This window comes from Lissotriton helveticus, chromosome 7 (assembly GCF_964261635.1).
Source record: "Lissotriton helveticus chromosome 7, aLisHel1.1, whole genome shotgun sequence".
Lineage (NCBI taxonomy): Eukaryota > Metazoa > Chordata > Amphibia > Caudata > Salamandridae > Lissotriton > Lissotriton helveticus.
Genome location: NC_136068.1, coordinates 129,705,895 through 129,716,855, shown reverse-complemented (window position 1 = coordinate 129,716,855; position 10,961 = coordinate 129,705,895).

Here is a 10,961-nt window from a genome sequence, read left to right as displayed (position 1 = left end):
ATGGGTGAACATTTACGGATTCATAATATCACTGTCCTTTAACATTAATCTGGCTAATGCTTGGTCGAAGGCGGCTTTGTGAGTCACAAAGTGCTTAAGTTATATTGTAGTTGAGGCTAAATAGTATAAATAAAGGTCGGGAGGGCGAATCCCCCTGCTTCTTTAGGAAATTTAATATTTTCATTGAGATGCAGGTTTTTTAATTTGCTTAAATGGAACTAGATAAAATACTATAAATTTACGAAAGTATGCTTTATTAAGAAAACATTTAAAGATCAAATAAAAAGAATAAAAAGTACATTGTTATCAAGGATATACGCCCCACCATTGAAAGTGGAAGTTTCTACGATTTTGGAAATAATTGATTCACCTTGACAATGAAAGGCTTATAGGTATTTTCATAAAGGTCTTCAGAATTGTATGAGGCAGGAATGCCTCAGTATCTCTCCGCTGTGGAGTTGTAATGACTACACAAGAGCTGGTAGAGTATCACGTGAAGTATTAAGAAGTAGTCCTTCCGTTTACGTGCTAGCCGCCTAGTTTAGTATATTGCTTTACGACTGATAATGCTGAGGTATTATTGTCCTGATCTGCTGCTAAACAGAGATCAATACCTTCAGTGTGTACCTTGATTACCGGGCAGCCAGTGCCTGGTGATTGAGTAACAATCAATAGTCTCACGAGACGGCCAAGTGTTTGATAAATAGCGCGGATAAAACAGGTGACATCGGGCACCCTTGGCGTGTATCTCATTTCGGATCTGCTTCTCCCACGCACCTGTTGTTATCTTGCGCACTTCTCTGCCCATTTGTCTCACCTCTCTCTGTGCCAGCACTCTCCCCACCTCCTCTTGACATTCTCTCCACTTATGACTCTTTGTCTCCCGCATGCTCCATCTTTCTTTTCTCCCCACCCTTCCGGCCTTCTTCCTAATCTCCCTAATGCTCGTTTCTCAGCTTTCATCCCAATTCTGGCCCAGATTTAGGGCTTGCGGACAGGGTACACCTTCCATAGGATATAATGCACTTGTAATTCAGCGGATGGGATATCAGTCACGTTTGTGATGGAATAACCTGTCGGGCGCCCTGTCTCTTGTATCTCCACCCGCCTGTCTCCTGTCACTTGCATGCAGGCGCGCAACACCCATTGGGCTCACGGGGGCTTCAGCCCCCCTCGTCGTGTGTGTCAGCCCGGGCCGAGCCAGCTTCGCGGGCTGGCGAGCATCTAATTGCAGCCGCACCCGAGTACTTAACAGGTCTTTAAAAGACCATTTACTTATAAATGAGGCTTTTGTTGTGTGTTCACCCCTTCTTACAGCCACTCTGTCTATGGTTTCTCCCTCCTTCCCCTCTCATTCTGACATCCTCGTCTCCCCAACCCACCTCTCTCACTTTCAGCTCCCCGTTCCCACTATCCTGGCCCTACCACTCAGCCTCTTCTCCCCTTGCATGTCTCTCCTACTTTGCCTTCTCCCTCATTTGCCCACTAGTTTTATATTTCTACCTTCTGTCACCCCTTTGATTCCCTCAACCGGACTCCCCTGTTCTCTCCCATGGCCCCCCTGTCCCTCCCGTGTCTCTTTACCTCTCTCTCCCTCAGTCATCTCCCCCTCTCTTATCCCCTTACCTAACTATCTCTTATCCCACTTCTCTCATTTCTCACATTACCTTCCTTTCCCTCATCACCAGGGCCACTGTAATTATGCGGCAGAAGAGGACCAAATTATGCAGCAGGGTTGACTAAATTATGCGGCCAGAAAAGGCAAGTTATGCATCATAATGCTGCACATTTTGTGATTGTTTTGCTTTATTATTTTGTCATTTTTACACCTGTTAGTGTCTGGGATCACCTTATTAGGACCAATTTAACACTCAAATACAGCAATAAGCTACTGAATGATGATCAGGCAACCTTTGCGTAAAGCCTTCTGGTCCTCAGGGCCCCGAGTTGCCATATTTTTTGTAATGTTTGATCCGTCTGAGCTAGAAACTTTGTGGGGGGCTAAAATTGGCAGATTATTCAGCAGATGATGGTTTATGTGGCAAATGCGGTAAATCCATAATTATGTGAAAATCAATGCGGCTGCAGAATCACGTAATTCCCGTAACCCTGTTCATGGCTTACGCTCCACTCGGTCCCATCTTTCACCTTCCCTCTTTTCTGCCAAATTAACCCATTCCCTATATCCTGTCACTCCCCCATCTCTCTCTCCGGCACTTTCCATTTTCCCTGTCCTCTCCTGCCTCTATAATCCCTCCTTGCTTATCCATCTCTCGTCCTCCTTTCTGTCCTACTATCTCATTCCCCACACAGCCCTCTCTCTACCTCCATAATGTCACTTATTTTTAATTTTTGCAGTTTTCTATAGCATTAATTTGGCAATATAGAGCGTTTGACATGAGAGCCAGACAATTGGTACATGAGTCAAAAATATCAAAAAGGTTCTTCGTTTTCCTTGAAAGAAACATATGCCAGATTGCAGTGTTTAAACTCTGTGCGGCAGTTTTAGCTGTAGGTCAAGAAATCATAGGTGCTGAATGCTCGTTTTCTACTGCTGTGTTTCTGTACCGGAGGATACATCTTGCACCATGTGATTCGTGTTTTTACATGAGAGTCAGGCGTTTCACATGGTGGAGTGATATCACAGGAGGCTGAGCCGAAGCCGGAATTCCAAACTGGTACCCAGTTCCGAAGTCAGTAGCTCCAGCCGTTAGGCCACATCTCATCCCGCCTACATCGCCCCTTCTCTATCTCTTTCCTTTGCACTGCCCTTTTCAACTCTTCCCTCTCTCAATATATCTTCTCCTTCCTCTGTCCCATCTTTCATTCTCTGCCCTGTCTATGCATTCCCCCCGCTCTGTCATCTCTCCTTCTCGCCTCTGTTCACTCCCTCCCTCTTGTAAGCATGCCTGTCTCTGCCCCCGCTCCCCGCCTGCCCCCCCCCCCCCCCCTCGGTGCTGCTCAGCAGAGGGCGTGAGTGATGGTGTGAGGCGAAGGCCTGCCGTCTGCAGTTTGTGTCTCTGATAGGCCATAAAGCAGCCGCTGAGCAGTGCCCTGGGATGGACGGCCTGCGCTCTCCCTGCACTCCGGAGGGGGCGGGGGAGGGGAGAGTGCCAGGACCAGCTGGGCACGGCAGATGCTGGGATGCCAGTCCACGCTGGTGCCAAAGACTGATTCATCTGTCACCTGTTGGACCCCAAAAACCGAGTCTCGCCCTTGGCAAGCACGGCCAGCATTTCACTGGGCACTGCCCCTGCTTGGTGCGTTGGCCCCTTGCCACACAGGGGCTGTCAGGCGACAGATGCGATTAGTTGATGGGCTGGGGTAAAGTCACTTACATGTCAGGCAAGAGTTTTCCCGACATGCTGTTGTTGCTAAAAGTCCAGCAGGGCTGGGGTGGCGTCAGTAACATGTCATGCTTTTCAGGATCACAGCACTATCAGGACTGGTTACTTGTTCACTAACTATATTCCAGTGTTAGCACCTCACAACTAGTTAATAGTGTTTCGAGGTGCGTGTGAGGGGTGTAGAGACAAACTCCCAAGTTCACATCGCACCACACCTGGACACACGGTTTTCACAGACACACACCATAAGCACCTGGACCGCCATTTTGGTAGCTTGGTCGAGATGGTTTCTTGAACTCTGTAGGAGGCGAGGGGGCAGCACGATGAGGCACATAAAACTCAACATCTTTGAAGCAGGGAAGAACATACTGTCCAGGCAATAGTAATAAGAATAGTAAGACTTTACCCCGATGCTCAACTCTAAGTGAAATAGGCTGTTTAACCCCAGTGTAGGAAAAAAAAGTGGCAAAGCCAACAGCTCTTATAACTGAAAATGCAAGCGGGGGCTACTGCCTCTGCCAAGGCGTGTCGGCGACTAGTGTCTGGGGGAGGGGGGCCTGTCAGGACTGCTGCCAGCCATTTCACCAATCTTTTTAGGTCTGGCTAGGGCTGCAGTCTCTGAGAGCTGCTAAAGTGCTTCTGTTAGAGTCTGGCTGCCTCTCTGACGACTGTGCGAGGGTTGGCGGTTCAACACGACTGCTAGTGTGTGGGTGACTGGATGAGTCCAACAGTGTGTGTCTGGGAGGGGTGCGAGCGCTGTCTCCAGTGTGTGGGTGAATTACTGCGCCTTACAGTGTGCGGATGTCTGTGAGGGGTGCGAGCGCTGTCTCCGGTGTGTGGGTGAAAGAATGCATCCGAAAGTGTGTGGCTGTAAGGGGTGGGAGTGCTGTCTCTAGTGTGTGGGTGAATGGATGCGTCTGGCAGTGTGCGATGGTGTCTGTAAAGGGTGTCAGTGCTGTCTTTCGAGTGTGTGGGTGAATGAATGCGTCCAAAACTGTGTGGATGTGTCTGTGAGGGGTGGGAGTGCTGTCTCTAGTGCATGGCTGCCGACTAGTCTGTAGTCACTTTAAACCACACTTGAGCTGTTGCTCTTCTGTTGGGGAGTCCTGAAGTCCTGCTTTCCCTTGAAGCTGTATAAAGACTGAGGGGACCGACTAGTGACCCGGGCTTTACTGACGTCCGGAACCCTTTAATAGTGACCTCGAGCAGGCACCGACCCCAGCCCACCGACCACCAATGCACAGATCAGAGACTCAGCAGTATCTGTACAGTCAACTGTGTTTATGGTCATCAGCAAGCATCTGTGACAACCTTGAGGGTCTCTCAAAGGGGCGTGGCCAATGTCATTAAGGGCATGGTTTAAATACACTTAAACTAAAACATCTGTGCTTAGCATAGTGTGCCGCCCGACTAGTATTTTGTTGTTTCTGTCATTGCATCCAGATATGATACAAGTAGTATCATACCTACAACAAGTCAGGACTATTGGCTTTGTCAAGGGTTGTTAGTTGCATTAGATAAATAAGCAGAAACTATGGCTTGTTGTATATAATATTGAAAAATCTTCAATTTACAGCCCTGGTGACACCACTGCAATGTTGCTGCTCCTGAATTTCAAAAAGAGATGGGAAATCCAGAGAGAAAATGACTCTCTTTAACCCCTTCACTGCGGCGGCTATTCCGCCGCAGTGCTAAGGGGGCAGGGCGGCCGCGAGGTGGGCGCATGCTGGTGACGGAACTGTTCCGTCACCAGCCGCGGTTGCGCTGTGCTCATGACGGAGCGGTTCCGTCACGGCTCCGTCACGGCCCCGCCCGCTCAATGGAATGCTCAGCGCAGGCGCGGAATCCGCGCCGCGCAGGCGTGCCGAGCGGGCCGTGACGGAACCGCTCCGTCATCAGCACAGCACGACCGCAGCTGATGACGGAGTGGTTCTATCACCAGCAGAGGAGGGGTTAAAGGATTTCCCTTCCCCTACAACGCTCACCTGGCATGACGTCATGCTGTAACCTCCATTTGTGAGAAGTGAGCAGTGTGAGCAGCACACACTAGAGAGAAGTGAGCAGTGTGAGGATGCGCACATGGATGTGCCTGCTGTCACTGCAGTCTGGAAAAAAACGGACCGCAGTGACAGCAGGCACAAAACAGAGCCCGAAAGAGACCCGTTTTGAGGCCCCCTTTAAAAAACTGCTGGTGCTCAGACCCGGTGAGACCCGGCCCACTTAAAGCCCTGCCTGACCCTGTACTATACGGGCCCGATTCACAAAGAGCCTCCGCAGCTGTGACGTATTCTCCACAATGAGATACCACAGTGCGGAGATTCCGCCACGCCTGCGGAGGCTCTCTGTGAATCGGGCCCTTGGACTCTGTCACCGGACTCAGATGAGCTCTACAGCAGGGCCTAGCGCATGCTCCGCCTGGCGGATGTTGTTCCCTGTAAACCAGACATAAGCTACTCAGCAACCGTGGCCCGTGCAGGTAAGAGCTGTGGGGAGGGGTCATTTCGACAGACGTCGAGGAGGGGAAATTAAATAAATAATTAATTTTCCCTCGTCGTAGGCTGTCGAACGCACCCCCCACCTGGCCCCACCGCTCTTACCTGCACGGGCCACAGCTGGCACTCGGACTTCCTGTATGCACTTATGCATGGTGTGCATCAGGGCTCGAGTCGGGGTACCACGCGGGTGGACAGCGTCCCCCCCACTTATTTTACCGGGAGCTCAATCATTGGAGCAAATGGAGCCACATGTTCACTCTTTGGCCTCTCTGGTGCGAGATCGGAGCCCATTCAGAACCCTGCGCATGCGCTGGTTTCTCTGATGCAATCGCATCTAAGGGGTGAGCGAGGGGAGGCAATGAGTCTGATGGTGCAAACCACCTTTCGTGACATCACTTCCTGTCATGAAGTCAGCGTCCCCCCACTTATTTTTTTAGGACTTGAGCCCTGGTGTGCATGTGCAGGAAACTGACCTTCAAGTGGGGTTCAGTGTGCAGGACATTGACCATGGCAAGGCAGCTAGTTCACAGTCAGGTATGATCCCCTATACTGCAGATGTGACAAGAGTATGTAGTATTGCATCACAGATATGACTTAGGGGCATTTATTCTTGCACAGAGGAGCAGTGTACTCGCACACCAGGTAAACCAGCATACTATAGCCTATACCTCAACCAGCTCTGTCATTGCCCACGGGAATGGAAGGACCCCATCCCTGGGAGAAACCCAGCAGTGCTCAAAACAACACATAATGTGTTCCAGTGATGGCCACCATAAACGAAGGGTGGTTGGGCAGGTGGGGTTGCGCGAGAGGCGTCGCACGAGGAGGATGGGGGTGAATACAATATAAATTTTAAAAAGTACCTCCAGTGCCGCGTCTCGTCACGCTGACTCCCCTCTTCCTGCCTGCTGGTCCCAGTACCCCCTGGGACAGACTCCCTGTCCAATCTCGATGCTGCAGAGCAGCACGGGGATTTGTCTGAGAAGGCACGAAAGACGCCCTGCTCAGACCAGGGAGTCTGTGGGGTTTCTCCAGTCCAGCTGCTGGAGAAACCTAAGTGCGCATGTGTGTTTTGGTCGTCCTGAGACAGCCGGCCAAACCTACATGAGCACTTAGGGAGTGGAGTGCACTAGCACTCATCGTCCCCCCTACCATGCCTAAGCCTCACCCCTCCCAACACCGCTGGCCGAGAGCCGGCAAATGTAAATTAAAAAGATGCAAGAACATGGGGGATTTTACATTTGCCGGCTCTGAGCCAGGCAGTGGGGCGACGCTCCTCTGCTATTGCGGAGGAGCCGCCACTGATTGTTCACATCAGGGGAGAGACAGAGACAACAGCACAGCAGCTCTGCCCACCTGTTTACTGCAGTACGCAGCGTCCTTGAGACCAGTCCGTAAGCAACTGTGTCATTATGTTTTCACATAATGGGCAATTTAGGTGTAGCGAATTTAAAGTGTAGAATGCCATAATGCACCAACTTAGGGTGGCAAAGAGTAACAGGTTTTTTTTGCAAATTTGTTCTATATTTGGGTGGTTTGCTTGCCCTATTGCCCCCACAAGTGCTTAATTTGTGAAAAAAAGAAGGGGTGGGGTCCTCATCAGGGGCCAATTGCCTGTGCCAGCAATGCCAGTGCCAGTACCAACACAACAACTAAGCATCACAGTCATCCAAGTGCAGCTATTAGAATGGATTAGAAGGTAGGTAGTACACATTTTTAAGGTATGTTGAATTAATAAAATTCATTGTTGTTTTGCTCGTCTTTTGCTCGTGTTTTGCCATGTGGCGCGTTGTCATATGTGCAGTGTTGACAATTAAGTGCCGGTGCCAAGCACCCAAAACCACCAGCTCAAATTAAGCACTGGCCCACACTCACTTGGTGCGGGTTGCCAAATGTCCTGCTTTCTGCTGCTCACAGCTAGCTGCCTGATGGGACACCTCGAACCTCCTGGCAAGGTGTAACATCTCACTATTTCAGCCCTATATGAGCTGTGAAAGGGGTGTCTGCCCATTGCTAGGACAGAGGAGCTGCAGCACTGGAGGGCCTGCACAAAGCAGCTTCAGGAGCTCAGAGAAGCCAATAGGGAATGTGGAGACCTGCAGTTAAACAACCCTAAAAGTAGGAATGAAAACCATGTTGGGGCTCTGTGTTGAGAATATGCCTTTGGCTTTTATTTCTTCCTTTAGGCTACCATTAAGGTGCCCATATATTGTCAGAGAGTTCATGATATGCCGAAGATAACACAGTTTGGTAAATTGGAGACCAGAGATTATAATTGCACATTTGTTGTTTCAAAAGCCACTACTTTACCACCATAGTACATTTTGGTAACTAGACCATGCGAGTGGCAATACACGAAATACAACCTTTATGACCAAGAGCAGAACCAGGATATAGCATGCAAAATATTAAACAACAGTTCTGTGGCACTCATTTCTACCAGATCTATTCTATAGGTTAAAAACTGTCGAAAACTCAATTATAATTATAAAACATTGAACAGAGACCTTTCTGTGAGCAAATCAATTGTATTCTTATTTGCCTCTCGGTAATGCAAATGCAAATTGATTTGCTCGCGGAAAGGTCTCTGTTTAATGTTTTATGATTGAAATCTAGTTTTGACAGGTTTTAACATATGCAATAGACCAGTTAGAAATGAGTCAATCGGAACCGTTAGTTAATATTATAGACGATGAGAGTTGATACTGTCTGGCCTCCCCCACCGCACACTCCCCATCCTCCCCTACATCAAGAGATAATATCCAGTCCAAGTTTTTCTATTTTAATTACAAACATAATCTTGGACAAAAAATGAGGACAGGGGAATAGGTTTAAAAGATGATTGTCCAAGAGCACACAATGTGGTCAAATGGGAAGGCTGGGATTTGAAATAATGTCTCTATGTTACACGGATTCCGAGTTGACCACAAGTAGGGTGTGTGTGATTCTGAGAGAAAGGCCAAGGGTCACCCTTATTGTCAATGTTTATTTACACCATGTTTAGGTAAAGTAGTAAAGCCAAGATTACAACCAATCCACTTTTGGCAGCCCAGTGACCTCGGCTAAGTAACTCACTGCAAGAAGAGCCACCTCAAAAGGCACCCATCGACTGTTTCAGAAAATAAAAATGAAATGGCTTTTTACAAGCAGAAGTCCAATGAAGTTAAGAAGGGAGGACGGTGGCTCCTGCCCTAGGAGCTGGCAGCTTGGATGCCGCCACACGATACCTCTCCACCCACAATGAATGTGCCCATATTTTGTGTCTTATTGCATATCTAATTCATTGCATTTCTAGTCTTATACCTGCAGTGAGACCAGACACTGTGTTGGTTAGGAAAACAAGAGTAAAGACCCCCAAAAGGTGAAGACACATGTTATTGGTATGTTAATAACATGTATATGCAGCAGCGGCCCGTGCAGGTAAGAACGGTGGGCCAGTGGTGGTGGTGAGGGGGAGGGAGAGGGGATTTTGCCAGACAATGACGAGGGCAAATTAAATAAATAATTAATTTTACCTCGCCATTGTCCATCGAAATCCCCCCCCACCTGGCCACCCTGCTCTTACCTGCACGGGTCGTGGCTGCGTATATGAATTAACATCGGCAATGGCACTGCACTGCTCCAGCAGAAAGCACCCTGGCGCTGCCCTGGATACCCACATGAGTGATTAGCTGCACTTTACAAATCCTGATTGATTGATTGATTGATTGATTGGGTGATGTGGTCAGAGCTCCATAAAAATCATAAATACAGTAAAAAAGTACCTTGGAACTGCCCTGAATACCCCTACAGGTGATTAGCCGTGCTTTACAAATCCTTACTGATTGATTAGGTGATATGGTCAGAGGCTCATAAAAATCAAAAAATACAGTAAAAACATGAAATCCATTTGCTTGCACTGTAATTTGCAATGCGGATATATATATATATATATATATATATATATCTCCGCAATGCAAATTATAGTGCAAGCGCATATGTATATATATATATATAAATATATATATATAAATATATATATATATATATATATATATATATATATATATATATATTCAAGCTCAAAGGTTGCCAAAAGCAATGAGCAGCACTCAGAACGCCAGTGTAACAAAGCCTTTATTCGGTATGAGCAGAGTCCCAAAAGCCGAATCCTAATTCACAGCTTTTCCGTCGCCTGACGCGTTTCGAAGGAGAAACCCTTCTTCTTCAGAGGCTTTCAAAACGGAAAAGATCGCATGGCAGTTCCGGTCTCAGTCTCTTTCTTTTAAATGCCATATTCCACGCCCTAATTGGGCTGCTTATTAAAGACTGCGGGGCATTGCGGAGTCTGTAGTCCCAGTATTTCTGCCACCGATGGCTGCATTAATTTCTGTGGGATAACCTGTACCAGCCCTCCGATGGGCCTCAGCAATCGGGGCACCTTGCCCCCAAGGCTGAGGCCCATTCGGAGGGCTGGTACAGGTTATTGCCCGGTGCTCGCAACGGCCAGTCCGGGCCTGTCCCACAGAAATTAATGCAGCCATCGGTGGCAGAAATACCGGGACTACAGACTCCGCAATGCCCCGCAGTCTTTAATAAGCAGCCCAATTAGGGCGTGGAATATGGCATTTAAAAGAAAGAGACTGAGACCGGAACTGCCATGCGATCTTTTCCGTTTTGAAAGCCTCTGAAGAAGAAGGGTTTCTCCTTCGAAACGTGTCAGGCGACGGAAAAGCTGTGAATTAGGATTCGGCTTTTGGGACTCTGCTCATACCGAATAAAGAGTGGTCTGCTTAATTCAGACACTCTGTTCATCACCACCCCCTTTTCTGAATCGTTTTTGGCCACTATAGGTGTGGCAGGGTATACTCAGACATGAGTCCCTTGCTCACTGCTCCATCAGGATTCAAGCAAGCCGGGCCGACGACGGCTGTAATGCCAGAAACCGGTCCCCGGAAGCTTGTCTCCTTTCTGGTGAAGAATTGGCTTGGTAGTTTGGTCTGCCCTGTTCCCATGATGCACTGGGCCAGGGACAGACTAATTTGCATATAGCCAGGTTCTGAGCTGGGATGGGGCAGTGAGCTAAATAACGGTGATGGATCAAGCCCTGATCCTTGGACTGGGTAAGAGTGGTCTGCTT